This window comes from Stegodyphus dumicola, chromosome 12 (assembly GCF_044657685.1).
Source record: "Stegodyphus dumicola isolate Sdum_Otavi_A_Nest chromosome 12, ASM4465768v1".
Taxonomy (NCBI): Eukaryota; Metazoa; Arthropoda; class Arachnida; order Araneae; family Eresidae; genus Stegodyphus; species Stegodyphus dumicola.
The window spans coordinates 64,147,976-64,172,863 of NC_140779.1; the positions used below are offsets into that span (position 1 = coordinate 64,147,976).

At 32.2% G+C, this 24,888-nt stretch overlaps 1 protein-coding gene across 1 annotated transcript in view; it reads left to right on the forward strand.

Moving 5' to 3' along the window:
* Ddr (discoidin domain-containing receptor 2) overlaps positions 1–24,888 on the forward strand; it is a 933,786-nt gene that overhangs the window by 260,035 nt on the left and 648,863 nt on the right. The window contains exon 2 of the mRNA XM_085806493.1: positions 15,195–15,290. The gene's annotated coding sequence lies outside the window, so the exon portion shown is untranslated. The remainder of the gene's footprint in view (positions 1–15,194; positions 15,291–24,888) is intronic.

The window sequence follows — 24,888 nt, forward strand, 5'->3', positions numbered from 1 at the left end:
GAATCTAGATATGACTTTGTTATTGACGCCGTAAATTTCACCACATTAGCTTTTATATACTTTCTTTTCGTGCGCAGTATTTAGTGTTTAACTCTATCGCTCAAAATGTATTTCCTTTCTGTGATTGGACTCTTGGCCACTATTCCAATCTTTTGAATCAGGGATGATACTAGGATGATACCAGGTTTGATGATACCAGGGATGCAAATAGAATTTTGATGAACACTTTTTGAATCTAAACGTAATGAGGGTCCTTTTTTTGTCAAGTGAATCATAAGCTTTCAAATACCATTAGTGGTCTTCAATTTACAGCACGTTTTATAGCATTCTTTGAAAATAATTACAAAAGTGTTCCTTCTTAAAAGGTAAAAGCAAATGTTTTCTCAGATTTTCGGCTACTTTTGCTACGCTGTTACATAAGGGGTTAAAGTTATTTACAGGAATGTATACCACAGGGAGATCTCTAGAGAAATTCTGTGGGTCATTTCTTTCATTTCCATGATATATTATTCGCACTAAATGGATTTAAGTTCATACAACATATATAAAAAGAAATATATATATAGTAGGAGTACAAATAAGACTCCACCGTTTTTTTTATTATAAATTGGTCATTTATTGTGAAAGAACGGTACGTTATGTTTTGTTATCATTTGAAGAATTGGTTTTCTAACTATTGGATGTTGTAAAGATCAAAATTCTAGGAAATTCAGAGTTATAGCTCGGGGTTTTACGTAATAGTAGCAACAGGTGTACTAATGCTCATGGGCAGTCCTAACATTGTCTCGAAAAGATAAACAAGGGTAACGAGCTCAGTTGTGACTCATTGAAATCGAGTTATATTCCAGATAAAGATAGTATACCGAACAAACATTTTCGAGTTTAAAATGGACGTGTACCAAGGTGGAACGTATTTTAAAGCGGGTGTATACCGAGTATTGTATATTTAACAAATTATTATGTAACCAATCGAAATTCATACAGTTTCCATTCATAAAAGTCAGTCTAATTGATACCGTTATGGATATATATTACTAGACATTGTGTCGCTTAAAAATATGCTGATTTATTTAAAATATAGATAAACATAGATCATTATTTGCGAAAAGTAATTTCTACTAGTCTTACATCGTAAAGTAGTTGCCAGAAAATATAATCTTTAGCATGATATCTTAAAAACATTGCGTTATCAATCAGTGAGTAAGCTATCATTTTTTGGAAGAATCTTATCATGACCTCTTAAGATAATAAGACGTGAAAAGATATTTTCGAAGATAAATATTCTCTAAAAAATTAAAAACATGTCCAAGTTATCTTAAAAAAGGGAACACATTTTTCTAAACTTCTGCTCATTTGTCTCTTTGCATGTTCTAAGTTTACCTTTCAAATCAATCCATTTATGCTCATCTTCGCAAATGTGACTTATAGAATCCATAAATTCATATTAATATATGAATATATGCAAACTAATGAGACGTATATTAAATAAAGAAAACTTCAAAATTAAAAAGACTGATAAATTATTTTTATACGTGATTAAATTAAAATGCACAAGAATACATGGCAGTGGTCTCAAAGCGGCGGACCGCGAGAGCCACAGACCTTCGAAGCAGTCTTTATATGTAGTTTATCACCATAAAAATGAGCATAAGTAACACTACGGAAAAATTACAAATAGAGCTAATTAATTTACACTGTCATGCAAATCTTCTCCAAAATTTGAAGATACATATTTAATTAAATTTTATTTGTACTTGTGAAAAGGTTAATACCCTCAGTTACGAACTTTTGCGATAAAAATAATCGCTTTTCTTGGTAATGCATATATGTTGTAGAGATATTAGGTTATTTCAGAAGCATGAGACGTGAAAAAGAAGCAATGCCCTCGCCGAGAATCGAACCACGGATTTCTCGAATACGCGCCAAGCGTCCTGACCACTACACTACGAAGGCATGCTAAGAAGGCGAGAGAAATACTTTACATACTCCCCCTTTTAAAGGGCGACTGGGGATTAAAGAACCCAATCGCCAAATCCTGCTGGTGGAGAATCATCATCCACTAATTGTTTTAGTTCGGGTGCCACTGTAGAGACATTAGGTTATTTCGAAACAAAAGACATGAAAACTGAGCAATGGCATGGGACTCGAACCTCGGACCTCTCGAATACGCACCGAGTGTGCTGACCACTACACCACGAAGGCATGCTAATAAGGCGGAAGAAATACTTTATAATGTGAACAGATTTTTCCGTAGCTGTAAAGTTAATGAGAAAAGAACCAGATCGCATTTATATGTGAAGAGTTTTTCCGCAGCTGAAAATAGATAAGAAAAAAATTAGATGAAACGATGAGAATCTGTAATTCGTAATGAAGATAGTTTCTATAATTTTTCTGGAAGGTTACGAACTTTATCAAAGCCGAATTGCCATCAGGTGTTATAGCTGAAAGCTGTAGTAAGAACTAAAGAAGTATATAACTCTTTACATACAAGTGTATGTTTTTTTTTTTGTATGCTTCGAAGAAAAGTTTAATAAACAAAAGAAAGAAAATAGATTAAAATTATTTATTCTCAAGTCTTGCTCCACTTGGAAAGTTTTCGTAATTTATTTACTTTAAGCGAGTTAACTTTTGGTTAATTCAATATATGAAAGTTATTTGAAACAAATGCCAGTCTGAAAGTTAATACGTTTAAATTACAACGAAGTGCAATCAACAGAAATTTCATTTTAGATTTCAGGCCCAAAATAAATATTAATTTGAATTATTTTCCTTTCCATTATTATTATTACTATTTATTTATATTTTAATAAATATTTAGTAAGTAAAATTGAAAATTTATTTAAAACAATTTATTTTATTAAAAAAGGTATGGCCCTTCAGCTGCTTTCAGACTGTGCATTAGGCGCAAATGCAGTTTGAGGTCACTGGTGTGTGAAGTACAAAAGAAATTTAGTAAAATACTAAATTCCCTCATTGTATTGTTAAGATACTTGTTAAGGAGGCAATGGAGTTGAACTTGAGTGGAAAGGACAGAGAAAAAAAATCGAATATTCCCTTAATATCAGAACAAATAACGCAAGATGTATTTAATGGTAACTTCAGAAATCTTTTTTATGCATATCAGTAAAGAAATTAAGTTAAAAAATTAATAAAATCATAGCAAAGGAACAAGCGCTTTTTTAATCATTATCCTCTCTGTTAAATAGTAGAATATTATTGCTAATATCTTAAAAAGAAATTATCTTATTATACCAAACCTGTCGCTGTGGCACAATATGGTATTCACAATATAAAGTTTTTATTTACCCAGTGTATACAAATGAACATAAATATTCACTCAGTGTATTTTTCAGTGAATTTGAACTCCAAATTTTGTATCTTGAATTATGACATTTTTCTGAATTTTTTATAATAAATACTATTTATTATAATTTTTTTTTATTCTCCTAGAATAACCTCTGTTAAATAATTGACAAAATCTTAAGTCTTTTCGAAATTACCACGGCAAATTTTAACAGATATCTCTAACAGTCTATTACAAAAATCGTATCGGAAGGCCGATAACTATCACAATTCTCAAAATTTTATAACTACTGTACTATTTAGAACATTCTTACGGGAGATGCACATAGGAAATGCGTATATAGGTTGTATAGAGGTCATCACGATGTTACCAGCTGAACATAACGAGGCCAGAAGTGTTTGCAAAATCACGGTGATGATATTTCTGCTAAGTCCTGGAATTATCAACGGAATTCTAGGTGCTATTTTAATTTCTGTGTTTCAGAAATGACCGCTTTGGCATTGCGTCATACAATCTGGCCATCACTTGAACTTTCCGGATATGGGCAGTTCGTCAGCAGTGCGTTCCATTTGTTGGTAGTCATCGTCCTTGGTACATTGGGACTCCCTCCAGTTTCGCCATGCTTGGCGCGTTAGCAGAGACAACTGACAACTGATAAGGGGCTTTACGTCAGCGTAAATTAATTGAGTTAGGCCAGTCTGTTCGTGGATGTTTTTCCTCGTCCATTTAAATGACGGATGTTTAAATGTTTCCTTTTATTAAAGGCTGTGTAAGAATTGTTTACCTCGTCAGTTGACAGATACAAAAAACTGCAAGTGAATCCCACTCTTTAAGAAAGTTAGAGAATTTTTTATTCTTCAGCTTTGTAATTCATGCTGAACTACTTATATAACATAACCTCGATTATCCAAAATAAGTAGCGTGATGATTCCACCAGTCATTTCCATGTTTAGGAAAATTAAGATTTCTTTTATTTTTGAGTAATTATTTTTTGGTAGATTTTGTTTACGCAATTATTTAACAGAAATTTATTTGCTAGACCTGAGTACCTTCTTCGGGTGGGCTCGCAACTGTGCGAATGAAAATCCTCCCCCCATCTTGCTATAGATTCCCCCGTTGCCTACAGGGTTTCAATTTAACTTTTCGAAGCCAATTTTATCCAAGAGGAAAATAAAAATAAAGAAATAGAATTACATATCAACAGTCAAAAGAACAAGTAAAAAAAAGTAATTTTTCAGGGTAAAAAAGTAATGACAACAAATCAGATATATCGTGAAAGCTCACGTCAAGGCTTTCTCCTGCAAACCACAACCAGCTTCATCAGTTCAATGATCATATATAATATCACGATAACTATTGAAACGGCACATAGCATCAGGCAACGACAGTGATGTTGCTAAAAATTTCTGAAAGCATGACTCGAAGTTGGATAATACGACTTGTAAAATACTTTTAATATGAAATTAACTGGAATGTTTAAACAGAGCTTAAACATGAAAAGATGACAAAGGTAGATTTCACATGTAAATCTCTTTTTGTTTGCCGCAATAATAATACCAGACCTTTGAAAGAAAATGCCTTTCAACTTGCAAGCTACAGTCGGTTCCAGTTGAGTTCACAAGGCATTGTATATAACAAAAGTGTGTTATGAATAAATAAGCGGGATTACATGAAATAGTACAATTCACTTTCTTTTCCATTGCTAAGCATAGCAGTGCCAAAACATGCTGGAAAAAATGAAAGAAAATAAGTAATATATCTTCTCAAAAAACTAAATAAAGCTCGTGTACCCACACAATGCTCAGATACATGTCTTTAAATAATTCGTCCTAAATGAACCAAGTAAAGCTTTACATGACGGTCTGTTGGTCAATTTATCATCTCACTCCTCATTGTTTTAATTTCATTCAACAGCTTCGCGTAGTTGCTGTTTGTTTATAAATAAACTTGCACACGAACGAAACTTCGAACAACATTGAAGCTGTTGAGAATAAGGATCTTTAAAAAGTAATTGTAGTGGCTGTGTGGCAGAAATGGCGCCCGTGTTGCAGTGGCAGAACTTTTATGGCCCATTGTATTAAAATTCTTTAGTACCTCAGGAGGAAGCGTTACGAGTTTGTTATCAACGGATGATTCGCTTGACCGCCCGAGCGAAGCTCTTGTCAGAAAGTATTCTGAGGAGACTAATTTTATATAAAACTCTCTTCGCAGTTGCTAGGCGGTGACGGTACGCCATTTTTAGATTTATTGCAAGAAAAGGAAATACATTAACAAGATTTTCAACAAAAACAATTGCATGTAGAGGCTAATGGATAATATTAGCTAAGTTCTTTTTTATTTTATTATATAAATTTTTTAACTAAAATAAAGAAATTTCAAGAGAAATTTTTATCTAGCATTTTATTTTTCTGCTGCTATAAGTGGAAACAGTTTATATTTTGGATGCTATTTCCTTTCAAAGATATAAACAAATCTATTATACTGAAGCATTATTTTCTTTCCGACAGGACTGGATGTATTAGATTATGCTAAAGCCCGCTAAGGTTATTGATCTAAGGGAAGGATATTTTCGCGAAGAACTTTCTGAGGGAAAATGTCTCGTATTATCGTTACACATGGAAAATGTCACGAAAAAAAACCATGGACAGGAACTGGATTTAGATTTGACGAGAGCCTAAGCTATTTGAGATACGGTGCCCTTTATGAGGGATATGAGTCAATTTTTTTTATATGGGATCTGGTACAATATTTATTTTGGGGGGGAGGGGCAAGAAAGTGGTGGCCCTAAGCTTTAGCTTCTGCAGCTTATATGTAAATCCGGCAGTGCCCATGGAGAGAGCCCGTTCACCTGGATTAAACTACAAGTATTCAGCGGTCTTATCCTCTCGGCTGACGACCTTTCTGAAAGGATTTGATATGAAAGGCTGTGTTTGTAGAAGTTCACCATTTTTTTAATTTAATGAAGTGGAGAAATTCGACTCATGTATTTTTATTATATGAGATAATTGTAATTATAAATATTTATTAATGTGGTTTAAGAATTGCCATTAAATTGTTGATTTGTTTCCATTACAAACATTGATTAGTCATGAAATATGAAGCAAAAAATCAATAAATACTAAAATATAATTACCATACGATTTAATATTTAATTTATAATTTTGTGATTAAAACAATTTATATAATTTTATATTATATATCAAAATTTAATGTTATTTTTATTACGCTAATATGCAGTATTAAAGCTCCATTTATATGCAGGATGTTTATATATATAATATTGCTGAAAGTATTTTCCTAGTTTTGCTATTATTCTGTAAGCGCTTTCATATCATGTTCTTGAAATATCCTATTTCTTGGAGCAGAATTATGCAAAGATATGCGCCATTATAACTGATTTTTTTTAAATATAAAGAAAGCAAATTTTTGAAAAAATTGTTTTATATTTTGGACCTTGTTTCTTAGTAAAAAACCATAAAAATAGAAGTATTTGACCTACTGCTCATGAACTGTCTTTCATGAGCTCGTTGTATTTAGATTGTCCATCGCAAATTCAACAACATAAGATGAATAAAATGCAGTACTTCTTTACCCGCCTCAGAATAAATTTATGTTATTTTGTGGTTGTATGATTGTATTCTAGGTATACTGCATTCTTATGCACTTAGAAATATTCAAGATATATCGTTTTATGATTCGATATTTAATATGCTGTTTCTTTCCAAGAAAATATGCTTATTATTCGGGTCATTCACAATGTACCTTTCCGAGTAAACACATATTTCATTCTTGGAGATAACTAGATGTGATGATATAGCTATCTAGACATTATTTTTATTGTGGACAGAGTATTAAGTAGGTTTATAATTTTTCCTCAGAGAAAAGACCTATTTTTTTTCTCTTTCTCTCAGATAACTAGAGAAGAGATATGAATATTAAACCTGCTGACTCAAGAATTTTCTCAGTCATCAATAGAATAAATACCTATTATTATTATTATTTTGAAGTTTTCTTTGCTTTTATTACCAATATTGGAAATTTATAAATTTTATGTTAATATTTGGTTTTAGTAGCATCATTAGAAAGATATAAATTTGAAAAAAAAAATATATATTGCACACTTTTTAATCAGAATTTTGTGAAAATGGTACTATAGAATTATCATAAGAATGATATAACATCTTCTGATATTCTTTACACTTAATTTTTTTTAAATAATTTATAGATACTTAATAATTTAGTTATAATAGAAATACTATATATCAGTATGGTTTGAGGCTAATTACTGTAGTTTTGTACAGCATAGTTTGGCATATAGTATTAGTATAGTTTGACTCATCAATATACAGTGTGAAAATTTCGCTGATATATGGTGTGAAAAAAGACTGCGCTAATTTAAAAATTAAAATTGCGTTCATTAAAAAATTATCTGTAAATTGTCCAGAAATCAAATGTGAGAGAAAACTTGTGTTCTAAAAAACACATTACTGACACGTACCTTCACACTTTTCCCTCCAAAAAAATTACTCAAAAATTAAGTGCCAGACTTTACTACGGAATAATGACCTTCAAAATTAAATCCATTTATGTGAAATTATTTACGAGTGTTGCAGTTTTTAGTTCACGTTTTAAAAATATCACATTTAACATCTAAGAGATGTGATGTACGCACGCCCTGTCCTTCAATATCTGAGGGCCATTTCCTGTCAGTGAAAGTGCATTCGTGCAACAGGTGCAGAATTCTGAAAGATCTGGGCTAGCGTGTTATTTTTTGTTTGGCAATGATTCTCTTGTGGGCTTCTTAGTTTATTGCACTTGACAAATATGTAGTAAAGTTTCATTACAACATCCCCCTTTCGTGATAAATATCGCTGAATGGTAAATAATTAACTATAAATATTCTAAAAATAGTTAAACATGTTCAAGTATACATGAATATCTAAGAAATGGAAATCTTGTTATTTTTATGGTGCTGCCATCTATCGTCTACAATTAAAATGAAAAATATGTTCGTAGAGTAAAGAAGTTGTTAATTGAAGTTTAACTGACTAAAGTAAAAATAAATTTTCAAGAAATATTTTACTGATATTTGGGGTAAAAATGCAAAGTCAGTGTTAAAGGTAAGACTTAAGCAAAAGATTAAGGACACGTAGAGGGGTGTACAACTTTCTGAAATCGCCATTTTCATTGATTTCTTAAAAATAAAAAATTATCTATCTTGTTAAACAAAAGTAAGCTCAGGGGCGTAGCTAGAGGGGGGGAAAGGGGGGCACCTGTCCTTGGGCGCAGAATCCAAGGGGCGCGAAACTGATGTTACGACATTTTAGAATTAAATGTTTTCCATCCTTTGCAAGCAATAGGGGGCGCGAAATCTTCAGATGTCTCTGGGCGCTGAAAACTCGGACTCTGAGTAAGCTGTATCATTTATCAGATATAGCCTACATGATCTTCAACAGTGCGTCAAAAAATGAAAGTTTAAATATATTTATGTAATGGTTCCTGGTCTTTCGTTTTTTAATTTTCAAGATGAAAATATAAATCTGATTTTTATTAAAAAATGAAAATAATGAATAATTTTTAATTGTTTTAAGTTCTGTATTATCAGCTCTTGATTAAAGCAATAATGAGGACGAATTCCACTGTTAACTGAACCACTCATGGTTAACCCAAGGACGCTTAAAAAGTCCAAGAAAGAACAACTCATGTTCTGATTAGATTAGCACTAAAATATAATAATAATCTAAAAGCTTTCAGATTTTATATTACGCCCACAGAGGCGTTTGTTTCATTTACATACACATATATGCTCGGAGAGCATTTGGGATAATGTTTCTTTGCGATAAAAATATTTGAAAACAGCTTATCTTTAGAATTTCCGATAGACAGCGCTGGAGATAAAAATGTTTCTTCCATACAGTCTTGCCACTGCTCGCTTTGAAATGTTTGTGCTTGTTAATTAAAAATTCGTTAAAGTTTTAAAAAAATTGAAATACACAATAAAATATTTTAAAACAGCATATCTTTAGAAATTCCGATAGACAATCTTGCACGCTGAAGATAATTTTTTTCTTTTTTTCCTGTACAATGTTGTCATTGCTCGTTTTGAAATAATTCTGTTAATCAAAAATTCGTTAAAGTTTTAAAAAAATATGAAATACAGAATAAAACAAATTCGAAATTCAAAATTCGGATTTCCAGGTGTCCATTTCGGGTGGAGAACTACATTATTCAAAATTTGATGGCTTTAGGTACCGTTATCTTTTAACAATACGAAAAGCATGCATACATTCTTATAAATTCTTTATTATTCAATTTTTTTAAAAAAATATAATACAAGGGCGATAACATTTGGTGGCAACAATTTGAAAAGTGATTCAGACTTATATAGTAAATTCAACGCAAAATCCCTTCTTGAGACTAATAGCTCTTTTAGGGTAACGCTCCTTTGTGCTTAAAAAAATACTAGTGACTATTAAAAATTGCATTTTCGAGCAATTTAATGTGGAGAATATGTTCATTTGTTCACGTAACTATAAACATACTCAGCTACGCTGTAAGTAATGGAGAATAAGCATAATTAGGAATGAATAAATTAAGTTAAAAATAGTTATGACTATTGTAAAGAAAACGACTGTGTGCTTAACTTATTTTTCCCGTTAAGTAATTTAAACGGATGAGTCATCGATTTTATATATTCTGGATGACATGCGCCCAAATACTATCACAACAGTTGCTATAGCTAGTGCCTGTAGCGTAAGAGTAAGTGTATTTTTTCCCTTTTTGAATTTCCTGCAAGTAGTTTTGTGTTACGTTAACGGTTTATGATAGTTGTTTTTCCCTCACTCCTCAACAAATAAAACGTTCTTTAAAATAGGCTGAAGTACGTTTCAAATAATAAATGCAAGGGAAAATAAAATGGTTTGGTTAATCTGCAACGCAATTAATCCGCTTTCGGATAATCGAACATTGATTGTGTCCCTTAAAGCTCAATAATAAAAATGTGTTAATTTGACAAACAATTTTATTACCGTGCTTCCTCTTATATTCTGTCCCTCTTTTTACCTAATTTTAAAGTCCGAAAATCGAGAGCGGAAAATTTTTATATTTAATTTCCTGAGAAAGCTGTTACAGTAAGAACATAACAAATGAAAAGAAGTCATGGATAAACTGCTGGTAACAATGACAATCTTATTTCTTTAAAAGGAATCTACATTCCAATATATATATATGGCAATAACAACATTACAATATCCGACGGATATTGAACTGATATCTGACTGTAACTAAGCCCGACACATGGCTGTCTCGCTCAGTTACATTGAAAAGCCCTAGATGAAGAGTCTTCACCGCAGTTCCCTAGACCGACATCGGAGGAACGAAGAAAGAGAAGAAGAAAATTTTTAAAGATCTAGCACACTAGTAGTAGATAAAGTTACAATGAGCTGGAACACAAATAATAAAAGTAAGGGGAAATGAAGGTTTAAAAGATTTCTGAGTGTAAGAAAACCGGCCACGCCCAGGTAGCTTGACGAAGAATCTGCAAGAAGTACGTTTCAAATAATAAATGCAAGGGAAAATAAAATGGATGAAATGCTAACACAAAAGTGAAAATGCAAATTGAATACAATGAATGAAAAGAAAAATAATTGAGGGAATACAATCTGCCAATAAACTAGCTCTCAGCGAGAAAACTATGTACAACAGAGGAAAAGGAAAATTATGCAAATATTAAAAAAATTTCAGAATCTTGCGCTAAACCGTTAGGGGGAAAAGTACTCGAGGATATACGGTAAATCAAAATAATTTACATAATGTAATATTTTTATGGATACATAAGACGATTTTGTAATTATTAGCCTAATGGTGCGTTTGACCCGAAGAGCTGTTAGTCTGGGAATGGTATTTTGCGTCGAAGCATTAAAAGCGTTGAATCACTTTTCAGTTTGTTGCCACCAAATATTATCGCCCTGTATTATATTAAAAAAAATTGAATAATGAAGAATTTACAAGAATGTATGTAGGTTTCTCGCACTGTGAAAAAACAACGGTACCGAGAACCATCAAATTCTGAACAACGTAGTCCTCCACCCGAATATGGGCACTTGGAAGTCCAAATTTGGAATTTGTCTTACTATATATTTCATATTTTTTAATTTAGCTAGTTTATGGTAAAAAAAGCGAGCAATGGCAACACTCTGCGGACTAAAATATTTTTATCCATGAAGGTTAGAACAGATGGAGTAAGCCTTCTCTCTGTAGCCGTGCAATGAAAATGAAGCTATGAAACATCATGGTATGACGGCACCACTCATTTTGGCAACAGCCATGAGGGGACTTCTGATTGGTTTTGTTTGCATTCTAATTGGTATTGTCTACATGTTAGCTATTAATCGTTGAACGTTGAATCTAACTTTAATACTTAACATAGAAGATTTTCTACTTAGTATATCTAAAAATCACAAGGGTTGTAAAAACCTGTTTCAAATTTAATAAAACCTAGGTACTTGCAAATGTGTAAATCGTAACTAAAGCACAAATGTATTACATGGTAAAACCTAGAAGATTAGTGGGAGTTTCAATGTTATTTTGTGTAAATAATGCCTAAAGACACTAAGCCTGCGAATGTTGATATTTGCTTTCAATTTCAGTGTAATTTTATTTAACAGTATGTTTTGGAGTCTTAACCGTATGCTGTATGGCGGCCATGATAAGTCTTGACGTTGTTGACTGTAACTTCAACTTCATTTTTGTGACATCAGGCTTACTCCATCTGTTCTTAAACTAAAAAAAAAAAAAATAAAAATAATAAATAAATAAATAAATAAATAAATAAAGATAAAAATGTTTTTCTGTACAACGTTGCCATTGCTCTATTTGAAATCTTTGAGTTTATTAATAAAAAATTAATTAAAGTTATAAAAATAGAAAATCGGTAATAAAGCAAATTCCAAATTTCTAATTTGGGCTTCCAGATGCCGATATTCGCAGTAGGATTACGTCAATCAAAATTGGATGGCTCTAGGTAGCATCCCAGTGCGAGAAACATACATACATTTGTGCACATTCTACATTATTTAATTTTTTCAAATATAATAAAGGGCGATAATATTTGGTGGCAACAGCTGAAAAGTGAAACGGACATTCAGAGTGATTCGACGCAAAATCGCAAAACGAAAACATTAGTCCCTCAGGGACAAAGCCTCTTTAGACTAAAAATGCCCTATGGGCGTAATATAAAATCTGAAAGCTTTCAGATTTCTTTTATATCTTTATCTTTTATTTAATTATACTTGTTCATATTAATTAGAGGGATCTTTCTAACGACTCTGTCATGTAAATGCGTTCCGATGTATCACCGAGACTAGAGACTATTTGAATTTGAGAATAAATATTAAGATGTACGAACATCATGTACTGTTTATAAAGTTTAAATATGTAATTGATCAAAAGGAAAAACAACTGCGATAATTTAAATTTGTGATTGATCAAAAGGAAAAACAACTGCGATAATTTTCAGCGCAACCGAATGAACCCGTTTACAAACCCAAATTATAAAGTTAGTTATATAGTTCTCTGTCTTTGCAACTGTGATAAATAAACTAGTACGGAATTTCATTTTAAACTAGTTTATATTCTCTTTATTGCAAAGTTTTTATGTAAAAATGAATAAGTGCTTAAAAATGTAGATTTTTGGAAAGAACTGAAACTACCGTGGATAATAAATTCTGATTTAAGCGTCTGCCCCAAGCACATTTCTGAAGACCAACCAGTTTAGTTAATAATTTTTCTAAGACTTGCGTAAGTATGAGTTTTTTTTTTTTCAAAAATAAATACAGTCAATTTAGAATTACAGAACAGTTCCATATCTGTAATGAGTTTCAAAATGTTGACGAAACTGATTAATTATGATAAAAAAATTACAGTTTTGGTAAACACATATTAAAATAAATCTGACCGAAATAATTGAGACGCTTTACAATCTCTTATCGTAAAGTAAACTTCACCTTTCAAATGCCATTAAAGAGAACATAATTACCACCTAAAAGAACTTGGGGAAAATTCAAGCACGTCATTCTCAACAAAGTGAACAAAAAAACCGGATTTTAGATCCTTTCAGTGAAGAATTTTTAAGGAAAAGTTGCCATTTTCCGAGAAACTTTTCGACTTTTTTATCTTATTCATTTCAGTTTATTAATATGATGCAATAGTAAGATATATTGCGAGGATACTGGAAAGAAAATGAGAGAGTCACAGGTTCCTAAGGAACAAATTAGGTACATTATAAATGCAAGGTTTCGAAGGATAAGTCTTATTTACGGGTACGCAGAAGACCATGGAAGTGTACCACAGTCACTGATTGTAATGCATGTTACTGGCTTTAGCATTTTCGAGGCCATAGTCGACCAATATATTTAGCGTTAGCCAATTTACATATATTTATCATTAAAAGCGAATTACTGTTTAGTTGTTACTTGTGATGCAGCTTAGATGGCGCCTTCTAAAATCTGACACTCTCAGCGATTGCCTCTGTTTGGAGTTCGCACTGATTAAGTATTAATATTACTGTTAAATGCAGAATAAAATCTGTCATTCTGTATGTGTAATGAATACGTTCATATAACTTAAAATTTTTAAGTGAATGAATTAATAACAACAGTGCCGGCGCTAGGCTTTCGGCTGCGCCTGTTACATATACTCTGGCGCCGGCCCTGACAACAAGTGAGCAGAACGTGATACTGTTACTTGTAATAAAAGCAGAACGTGATACTGTTACTTGTAATAAATTTTAGGAATGGCTTTAAATCTTTCTTTAGATTACATTACAAATAATTTCAAGCTTAAATATATGGTGCTGCTATCTGTTAAGAATAAATAAAAATAATTCATTTTTATAAATTAATTAAAAAAACATGATTTAAAATGAGGTGCTGCCATCTATAGGTAATATTCTAAAACAGTTGATAACATGTTAGAGAAAACAGAGTGAAAATGTGATTCCTTAAGTAAACAGCAAAATAATAATAATAATGACTATGTTATTAAAAATGATGAAAGATGAAAAGTGTATTATTAAAAAGGTGAGTCCAACTTATTTGAAACTGTGTGGACGGATTCTACGTTATGCTACGGTTAATTGAAAGTAGGTTAAGAAAATTAAAGGTCACAATCTTCATGTTAAATACTTTATTTGGATTTAACAATTTTTTCATTTCAGCATTTTCCCGCTATTATAATGAGTTTATTATATCAGAGTAAATGCACTGCATGAACAACCTGGAATAGTATTTTGAAGGTTTAGACTATATAAAGTTGTTTTCTTTAACTTTCGCTTTTGTATGAACTCAATCCTAAGCTGTGTATTTTGGAAAAACTTTCTGTTCTTTTACATCCTATTAATGCAAATCTGCAGGTATTTATGGTCATATTAAGTCATTCGAGTCTCATCTTTAAATAAAAGTTATCCGAAACTTGTTTCGGTAGCTCAAGGGTTTAAGAAATACTTTTCTCCTCAGATGAGTGGTTTCTGGCTTTGATCCCATCCAACGTCTTTTATATAATGTCTACGCAAATTATAAGATTAGTTTTTCCCTCCCCATCACCTTTAAATTTGATCGTTTGGTCGAATGACTATTTATAATTTTCTGTTTGCTTTTCTTTTGCAGTTAATGTTTAAAGTTTATACTAAGAAAATAAAATTTGTAATAGTACGTTAGCTATGTTAGAATACAATAAAACCGAATTTTCAAATAGGAATTAAAATTTCAATAAAAAATGATATATTTTTATTTGAAAAGAAATTATCAATAATTTTAGCTGTGTGAGTGCAGACTTTAAAAAAAATAAATATTCATTTATCTTTTTTTTTTTTTTTTTTTTTTTTTTTTTTTAGCTCTTGCCTCCACTAGGATTTCATGGAAATAAAACTCTTACAGAGGATTATCAGGTATCCTGAAGTTTGTTTTGCAACCCTATCACAAAAGATAAGGTAATAACAGTTTATTACTTTTCCATAATCATAATAAAAACAATATTGCATTTTAATTGATTTTAAAGGCATAGAGGTCGGAAGAAATATATCGAGAAATGAGGTTATGCAGTAAATATTATACTAAAAATTGTCAGATAATCAAAGAAATGTATATAGTTTTGTTTTAAATGGATTTAAATGATGTATATGTACATGTCAGCAATGATAACTTTTGTATTCAAACTACTGCAAAACTAAATTTGACCGTTTGTTTATATCACACGAAGAATTCTCTTTTTCTTGGAAAACAGGTCCATGGATTATCGGAGCTCCACTGTATTTTGCCACGTGATTCAAAAGTTGTGGACGTAAAGCTTTAAAAAAATTGGGAAAATTCCTATTAATGGGAAATGTTTTTAATAAATGCCAACCCTATATAGTTAAAAGTAATGTACCACTTGAAATTTTACTTTCAGTTTATACCGTTATCTTTAAATGCCGTTTATTTGGTGCAAGATGGAAATGAGATTTTCACAAAAGAATGAATATTTATGGTTGAGCATTACTTCTCAAAGTCTTCTCTTTGAAAAGTTGATGAAGTATTTAAAAGGACCTTCTCAAATGTTCTTGAAGCTAAGATAGCGATTGTGTTTGGGAACGATTTTGTACTTTGAGAAACTAGAAGTGTTGACCATAAAAAACGATTCCTATTCTGAACTGTGTATATTTCTATATTAAGTTTTAGAATTTTATTCGCGCATATGAAATATGTTTGAAATATATGTATTAAGTACTATGCACTTAAATTTGAAATTTCTGCAGAAGTAATACGACAATCAAGGGTGACACTCATTCTGTCACTTTCGCCTAATTACCCTGTTATTTGTATGATAATGCTGAGCGGACACTTTGCATTATAAACAATACGTGTTTTCTTTTATGTTGGCTGCATATTGCGGATGTTACATAAAGAAAAACGAGCTTAATTATGGAAACACATGAATGGCTCTTAGTTCAATTTTCAAATTCGGTATCTTTCATTTTCCAGTCTCACGAACGAATGTTTATACTGTAGCATTCAATTTAAATTATAATTGTTATTTTGCGTTTAGCCGAGCTTATGATACACATTATCAAGTTGAATTTTTGCTAGTACAAAGAGTAAAGAACTTATGGCACAAATGGATAGCAGCGTTTGCTTGATCCATAGCTCGTGGTCTTAAGTAAATAATATGCTCACAAATACACTTAAAGTAATGCACAGCATAAATTCCCTTAATGTAATGAACGATAGAAAATCTGAATATTCGTTAGCTCGCGAACAAATGCAGCATTTGATCCTCACTCTTTCAGAACTAACAAGCGAATTTGATATCTGAACGTGTTCAAATTTCCGGATTTCAAGTTCTATTTGTAAAGAACTTTTGCATTCGTCCCCCCCCCACCGTACGTACTCTTGTGTTTTTAGTGGTTAGCAACTAACAGTAGGAAGACGTCAAATGTGACTGACGGAGAAAGTAGACAGATGTCTTGTTTTGCACCCGCTAAGTTTTTCTGCCCGCAGGGCGAAAAATCAAGCTTAGGTGCGAAGGAAAGGCTGTTAGAAACAGAACAATTTTACCTGAGAGAAAAATGATTTCGTGCCATTTGAATGTCAAATGTGCCCCGAGTTTGAAATCCCGGCAAGAACACGTTTAAAAGCTTACGAGAGAGTAACCTAAAAAGGCGGACGCGTGCAGAGAGAATACCTGGTAACTGTCTCGCTAAGACCGAAGAACTTCGCGGTTAAATACCGCTCTTCCTCATTATGTATTCAAACGTGATTCTAAAACTACGTTCTGGCCGGAAGTAGTAAGTTGAAGTTAATAATCAACAGGAAAGGAACTTAAAATTTAGCTGTTAATAAAATTAACATAATCCTTACAAAGTTATCTTTTATCTACCACATCTTGTATCATTGAAGTAAAGCATTAGCATTGAGACATATAATTGAGTTTATACTTGTAGTACATAGAGTGCATACTGTATGTTAACAAGTTTACTTAAAATAAATGAGTCTCCTGATTTTCGGTAAAAGAAGCTCTCAATAAATCTATTTAACAAAACTAGTCCAGATATGAATCCCTGAAGAACTTTCACTTTTACTGAATTTTCTCTAAAAAGAATAATTCAAATATTCTTCCGAAAACTTTTATTATGCAGCGAAACCGGGTTTCACGAATTTCTTTTCCTAAAGGCCATTTGTCATCCGAAATGTTTCTAAACTGAAATTATTTTCTCCCATAAGAATTAATATAAAAGGTATTAGTTCATTCCTATACCATGCATGACTGCTTTTTAAAATTTACAACAATAAATTCATATTATCATTGTGTATAAGCTCATACAAAATCAACAGAAATCATCAAATGTAAGCCAAAAAAGGTGACACAATATTACATAAATACAACAGGTGAAAATTTAGCTTAATTTTACAGTACCCTTATGAAGGAGTGGGGACGGCACAAGTGAAAAGTGATGAGGAAGAAAAAAGAAGATTATGACAACAATTGAGATATTGAATGAAAATGTTCTCTTGCATGAAAATATCAGGTAGCTATCTGTTTTTCTGGGGCAATTTTTTTTTTTACCTTTTTTGGTGTCTTAACGCCATTCGACTGTGATTCACAGGGTTTGAAAAGATGTCCGTTTGATTTGTTGTTTATGTGTTAAAATGCTTCTAAAGTGAGATATAGTACTGTCATTCAAAATACTGCTATAATAGTTTACTACTGCATTATCAGGGGAATATCATTCATGAAACATTTCACCTTATCCCATTTTGTACAAATTTCACTGATCAAAACCTAGGTTCATCTTATTCTTTCTCAGTAAACATTCTTTCCACAATCGCTTCATATTGCTGCTGCTGAAGTTCTTGCAGTTCTTTCTTGAGGTGATTTTATGGTCCTCAAAAACATTCCAAGCCCATTTCTGCCTTAACAAAAAATCCTTAATGCCAAAACATTCAAAATATCGGCCTGCAAATTTGGCCATAATTATCTCCAGTATGAATTCGTTGTCCTGTATCTCATTTATTGCTAGACTTTGTTAATGAAAATTAAGAAGGGAAAATATTAAAATGCTACTTCTAGAAGTCCCCGAGTCTTAATTTCGGATGAGAGTTTATAAGGTATTTCTCCCGCCTTCTTGGCGAGCCTTCGTGATGTAGTGGTCTGCACGCTGGGCGCGTATTCCAGAAGCCCGCGGTTCGATTCCCGGCGAAGGCGTTGCAAATTTTTCATTTCTCCTGCTTCCAAAAAATACCTAATGTCTCTACAGTGGCGCCCGGACTAAAAGGGTGTTGGATGATGATTCTCCTCACTCAGGATTTGGCGACTTGGTTTCTTAAAAACTCCAGTCGCCCTTTTAAAGGGGAAGTATACAAGGTTTTTCTTCTGCCTTCTTCGCATGATTTTGTGGTGTGGTGGTCTGCACGCTCAGCTCGTAATTGAGAGGTTCGTGGTTCGATTTCCGGTGAAGGCGTTGCAAGTTTTTCATTTCTCCTGCTTCCAAAAAATCCTAATGTCTCTACAAGTTTACCCTACAACAACTTGTTGCCCACTGGATTGTTCGCAACTCGAGACATTGTTTGTCACGTGAGACATGTTTTGTTCAGGTAATTTATTCGTGATAGGAGATTAACGTGTGAACCGATTTGCTTGTGTAGAGAGGCGTTCGTCATGCAAGATACACTGCTTTATAAATATGAATGAACAGAAGGAATTGATTCTGCATATATAACTAAAACGGTATTAAAGAATAAAGAAGATAAAGGTCATAATTCTTTTATTTGCCAAATGAAAATATTTTAATAGCCCACATTGATAGTTATATAAGCTATGAATAGTAAACAGGTGTAAAAATGCTTTGAAAAGCGTCAAACCATACCATTAACATAATTTGTTTTTGATTTGAAGAAAATATTTATTTATGTGAAAGCAGAACGAAATGAACTCTCGCGAGTTCACATATATAAATGTTTCGTTTAACTTTATTTAAAAAAATAGGTATATTTGATGAACCATTACTTCTGTTAGATCAGTCGAATGTCTAAAGCCTAAATAAATGTCTTTTAAATGCAAGAAATATAGCATGTAATTAGTAAATCAAATGATATACGACAGTACCTCCTGCAAAGGACACCTCTGAATAAGGAACATCTCTATTTAAAGGACAATTTATTGGTCCCTATCCCTTTGAATGGGGATCTTAATTTATTTACCTTTTTTTAAAGGGACACTGAAAAAAATTCGAAAAATAAGATAGACGTAGAGCAAGAAATTAAAATAAAAATGCTCTTTGAAAGTCTGAAGTTTCAAAGGCATATTTGTGATCAATGAAAGATATTTTTGTGACAAGGGAACCATGAAGTGAAAAGTTAATCCCTCTCTCTTGAAAACTGCTTTTCGGTAGGGAAAATGGGCACAACACATTGGGACAAAGCAAATTGTCGTGCAATAAAAAGAATATTTGACATTCATAGAATTTAGTTTCACATTCATAGAAAAGTCCAATTAGTTTTACTACAGTTCTCAGTAGAGGGAAGAAAACAGTGTAAGCAAGTTGTAAGGCAATCCAAGACAGGGACCAGTGGGAAAGAAATGGTGCTGAGATAAAGTGAACCACCTGTCAAGGATAAGCATCTCTCAATGTGAATATAGTGAAACTTCTATCATTCTTAGTTCTTGCTAGGACTGGAGAACAAAAAAGCATATTTTTACACCTGTGTGTATTTTCACATATGTTATCTAGCATAGCTTGAAAGAAGAAAAGATTACCATTAAAACAAAAATGTAATGTAATTCATGTAGCAGATGTTTGAAAGCTTAGCTTGAAAGGTTCAGGGCAGAAATTTGAAACAAGTAAAACCGAGTAAGTCATGTTATAGAGAAGAAATAAAAATAGTATGGATTACTAATTCAAAGGAACGTTTCAAGACTGTAAAATTTATAAAAACTGAAGGATGTTAAACTGATACAGTAGTCTTCAAATAGTTTTGTTTTGTAAGAACAAACAATATTCCTGTAAGTAGAGTATTACTGCAAGAAAGAGCAAAAGAAGTTTCAGAAAAGCTCGGACTACAGGAATTAAAAAAAAATCAGTAGATGTGCAACAATGTAGCAGACTGGATAAGGAAGACATTTGGGAAGGATATAAAACTAAAAACATCTACAGTGAAGATGAAACTGGATTATATTATCGAATTTTGCCTAATAAATCTCTATGCTTCAAAGAAGATATGTACTCTTGTGGTAAAGGCTCCAAGGAACGTCTTACTACGCTACTTTTTTGCAACAGGAGTTTGAGCAACTACTTGTAACTGGAAAGGCGAAGAAACAAAGATGTTTCAGAACCATCAATCCAAAAGCTTTATTGATTCATTGGCATCTCAAGGAAAACGATGACGCAAAGCATAATGGGAAAATGTTTGACTGTTCCTAATGCAACAATTTCTAGAAAAAATAGGAAGATTCTTCTGTTTCATGAGAATTCGTCAACCTACCCACCAAATGTAAAACTGAAACCAGTGAAGTTAGTGTTTTTTCTACTTATAATATAGTATATCACTATTATATCATTTGGAAAAAGGTATAATTAGAAGCTTCAATGTTTATTACAGGAAACTGTTTTTATGACATGTTCTTTGTCAAACTACATGCGAAAATAGCTATCTGCTTGCAAAATGTGTGATTTTATTGAATAGCACAAGAACACAGGCTGTCAGCTTCGTATCACAAAGTTATATTCAGCACTATTTTAAGAAAGGAGGGTTTGAAATTCTGGTTTCGAATGGCCTCATTGAAAACACTATTGATGAAAATGAATTATTTTAGCTTGTCAATATTAGTGGCAGTGCCGAAATGCATAAATATTTAGAAATGTAGTAAACATAGTGTACTAAAGAACCGATAACAAAAATAAATCTTTTATTTCAACTGTAGTTGATGATGTGAGTTTTAATAAAAATAACTTAAAAAGCAGTGAGGAATACGAAGAAGAACCAGAGGCAAATTACGACATAATAAACTATACAGATGTCTTAAAATAGACCTCAGAATTAAAAAAAATAATGATAACTGTTGGTGACAATGAAGGACTTCAGATTATTAGTGACTTCAAACTCCACGGGGAAAAAGTCGTGCAATGAATAGACTTTCAGACAAACAGGTGTAACGTACTATTTCCGATAAATTTCTGTATGTTTCTAAAATTCAGTATACTACAGTACAAAACACTAAAGTACACTAAAGTACTAAGTACTTAGTGTACTAAAGTACACTGAAGTACTGAACACTAAAGTACAAAACTTTAGTGTTCATTTCTTACATGTGAGCAATGATTAAACTTTTTAATTAAGAATTTTCTTTTTTCATTAATTTCAAATTCAAACAAACACCCGTGACTATGTTACGTATTTATGCATAATTAAAAAAAATTTGATGCAACCTCAATTTCGAATTAAATTACACTTTTTAGTATGTTCCCTCTGAAGAAGGGTCACCTTTATGTAAGACAAAAATGTGTGGTCCAGTGAGCAGTTGAACAATAAAAAAGGCACCAATGAAGTGAATATAGCAGATAATACCATTTTACAGTCACTTGCTGGAGATGTACCGTGAGACGACTCTGTCTGGCACTTTATATTGATACCTTTGTTGGCAGACTGATGTGGCTTTGCCAAATTCTTTGCATAAAAAAGTAAAATCTGAATGCATCTTTTCTTTTATCTTTAGCCACCGAGAGCATAGATGATCAAGTATTGATCAGCTTGTGTCTTCTTAGAACAAAATAAATAATGTTGTAAAAGCAAATCCCATTGAAATAGACAAACTAAAGTTCAGCTCTGTGTCTTTGAGACTTGAAAACATTGCAAGGTGCGAAATACCGAAAGAAGTACCTGAACCAGAGGGGGGGGCGTAGTACATATTAGAGAAACTGCTGTTGAGGCTAGTGATAAATGCTGATCATAAGACTAGTAATTTATGTTGATGATGGATTGCAGAGCAGTACAGATAAATTTCCTGTTATCTACAAAGAAGAAAAGATTAAAGAAACATTCATGCTTCCCGTTTCCCATAAGTTTTTCAGACTAGGGTCTCCAAACTTCATGATCTCATGATCTTCATGATCCAAACTCATATCTCACCTAAATTTTGTAAGTAACAGGCACAATATAATTTTAGTTGTCATCATTAGTTTTCTGATGCTACCTCGTAGTAACCAATAATTATTTATTCCAAGAGTTGATTTACGTTTTATTAAATTTAAGCTTTCCTATGTGATGCGGAGTTATCCACTAGAGCTATGATCCCTATTTAAACTGATGGAGCATCACCAAATCACTTTTTAAAATAACTGAAGAATTGAGTGTTATACTTTCAAGGCATATCTGTTTATTATAACCTCTTTTAGATGTGAATGATTACACCTTTATTTACAATTTATAAAGAAAACGTTATTTTTAAAATATGATTATAGGTATTGGGGGAATAAGTGTGAGTGCTTTTCCCGTAGTTGAGTCGATAAAAACAGGGAAAATGAATCTTTACAACTAGCAAAAGATATTCTTCAACTGTGATTGTTATTCAGTGAAAAAGAAATCTGATTATAAAAATAGTGCTGGAGCAGACGTTGCTATAAATAAACGGGAGACTTTATCCAAAATTTTAACAAAATTACTGGCAGACAAATTGATTGCTGTCACCTGTAAATTATAAAATCACTGAAACAGAGACACTAGTTCTGAAATTTCGTTCTAATAGCGTTCAAAGCAGAGTTTTTTATATAAACACATTGGAATATATAGCACATTGGAATATATAGCACATTGGAATATATAGCACATTGGAATATATAGCACATTGGAATGAATAATATAGCTGAATACTTGGTTCGATTTAAGTCCAATTCCCGGCGCTTGGGTTAACTGCATGAGTGGTTTCTTGAATTTTCCCCATGTGAAATTAATTTTGTTTTTCTGAAATATAAAATCATGTATATGTGCTTTTAATCTTAATAAATTGATGAGCATAGAATTTTCGATATTATTCATTTAATTTTGGCTCATAAAACAGAAAACACGATCAGCGGATTTTGCACATGTGGCATTCCAAAACACGAACCGGTGAACTTTAGAAACATATAATTCCCTTATCCAGAAATATCTCTTATCCTAAATCAGCGAGGTCCTGTTGCTGCTGGTCAAGATAGTAATAGGATGAGTGATTATACGAACCTGTCGTTATCCAATATACATTTGGTAAACGGGCCATTTAGACATTACATTTGGCCGAAAGCAAATCGAACGTTATGGTTCGAATCCATTGGCCTCCTCCATCGTCGCATCTATCGTACCTTGATTACTTTTCCTGCGGGCATAGGAAAATACTGTTGTATGGCATCCCCACTAACAGCCGAACTGGCTGCCCTCATCACAATAGCTGCCGGAGAAGTCAAAGACATGCCTTAAACTATCAGAATATTCAAAATTTCTTGGGCCTGAGATGAAGGGTTTACATTATAGCTTGTAGAAGACATTTAGGCCACCTTCTTTGAGCTCTGTTTATTATTAATATATACTATTATTATGTCATTCATTGCTTAAACGCATATTCATTTACATGGTATCTTTTATTTCTGGTACTTCATGTACGCGTCATTTTCGACTTCGCATTGTTATAGTATGACTACGAATTTACCACTTGTATAAATTTGTAACCCTTGCATTGAAACATCCTATACATAAAATAAATAATAAAAATTAAAATATGTGTATGTAATAATAAAATTCTATAGTCAAGAATACACTTAAAATTCTAACTGTATGTTCTTTTCATTTTTAATGGCGATGGTCTCTTATTTGAAGGTACGTGGAATTAAATTCACAGCCCCGTAGTCAAGTTGTTTTTCCCGCCTTTTCTACACGTACAGTTATAGAATGTTCTGGATATATTTAAAGCGAACTGGATTGGCTGACGTCATTTCTTGGAAGCTCCGCCTTTCCAGAGGCTATAAAAGGACTCGCAAAAGAATATCGGGGGCTTTTTCTTAAATATAACGATGCAGTAAACTTCATACAAAAAGTTATTAGTAATTTTTTTTATTTACTCCGGAAATATGATTTTGTAACTGCTATTTCTCCTGACCAATAATAAATGGATCCTGTTTTTTAAACTCATCGTCTGATAATTTAAGCTACGACTACATTTATGAATTCTTCAGCATTCTATTTATTCCGGACAAAAGCTGGTACATCACATGTATAATAATATTTTTCCGAATATTTAAAAGTTTATGTCCTTTAAATCATTGTTTGTAAAGCGTTCGCAAATATTTTTACGTACAATACTTTGCTTGCGGAATATTATCGCAAGTTCAGTTCTAGGAACGCTTTATCAAAACTTTCGTTTAATGAAGTATGCATTATATAAAGTTATGTAAAATAAATAGAATATATGACATAAAATAAGTAAAAAAATTAATATTATACTGATTGGCAAATATCTTCCTCTATGAGAAAAACGAAGTGCATAACTGCTGTATTACATATTTTTTGAAGGTGTGCATTTGTTTA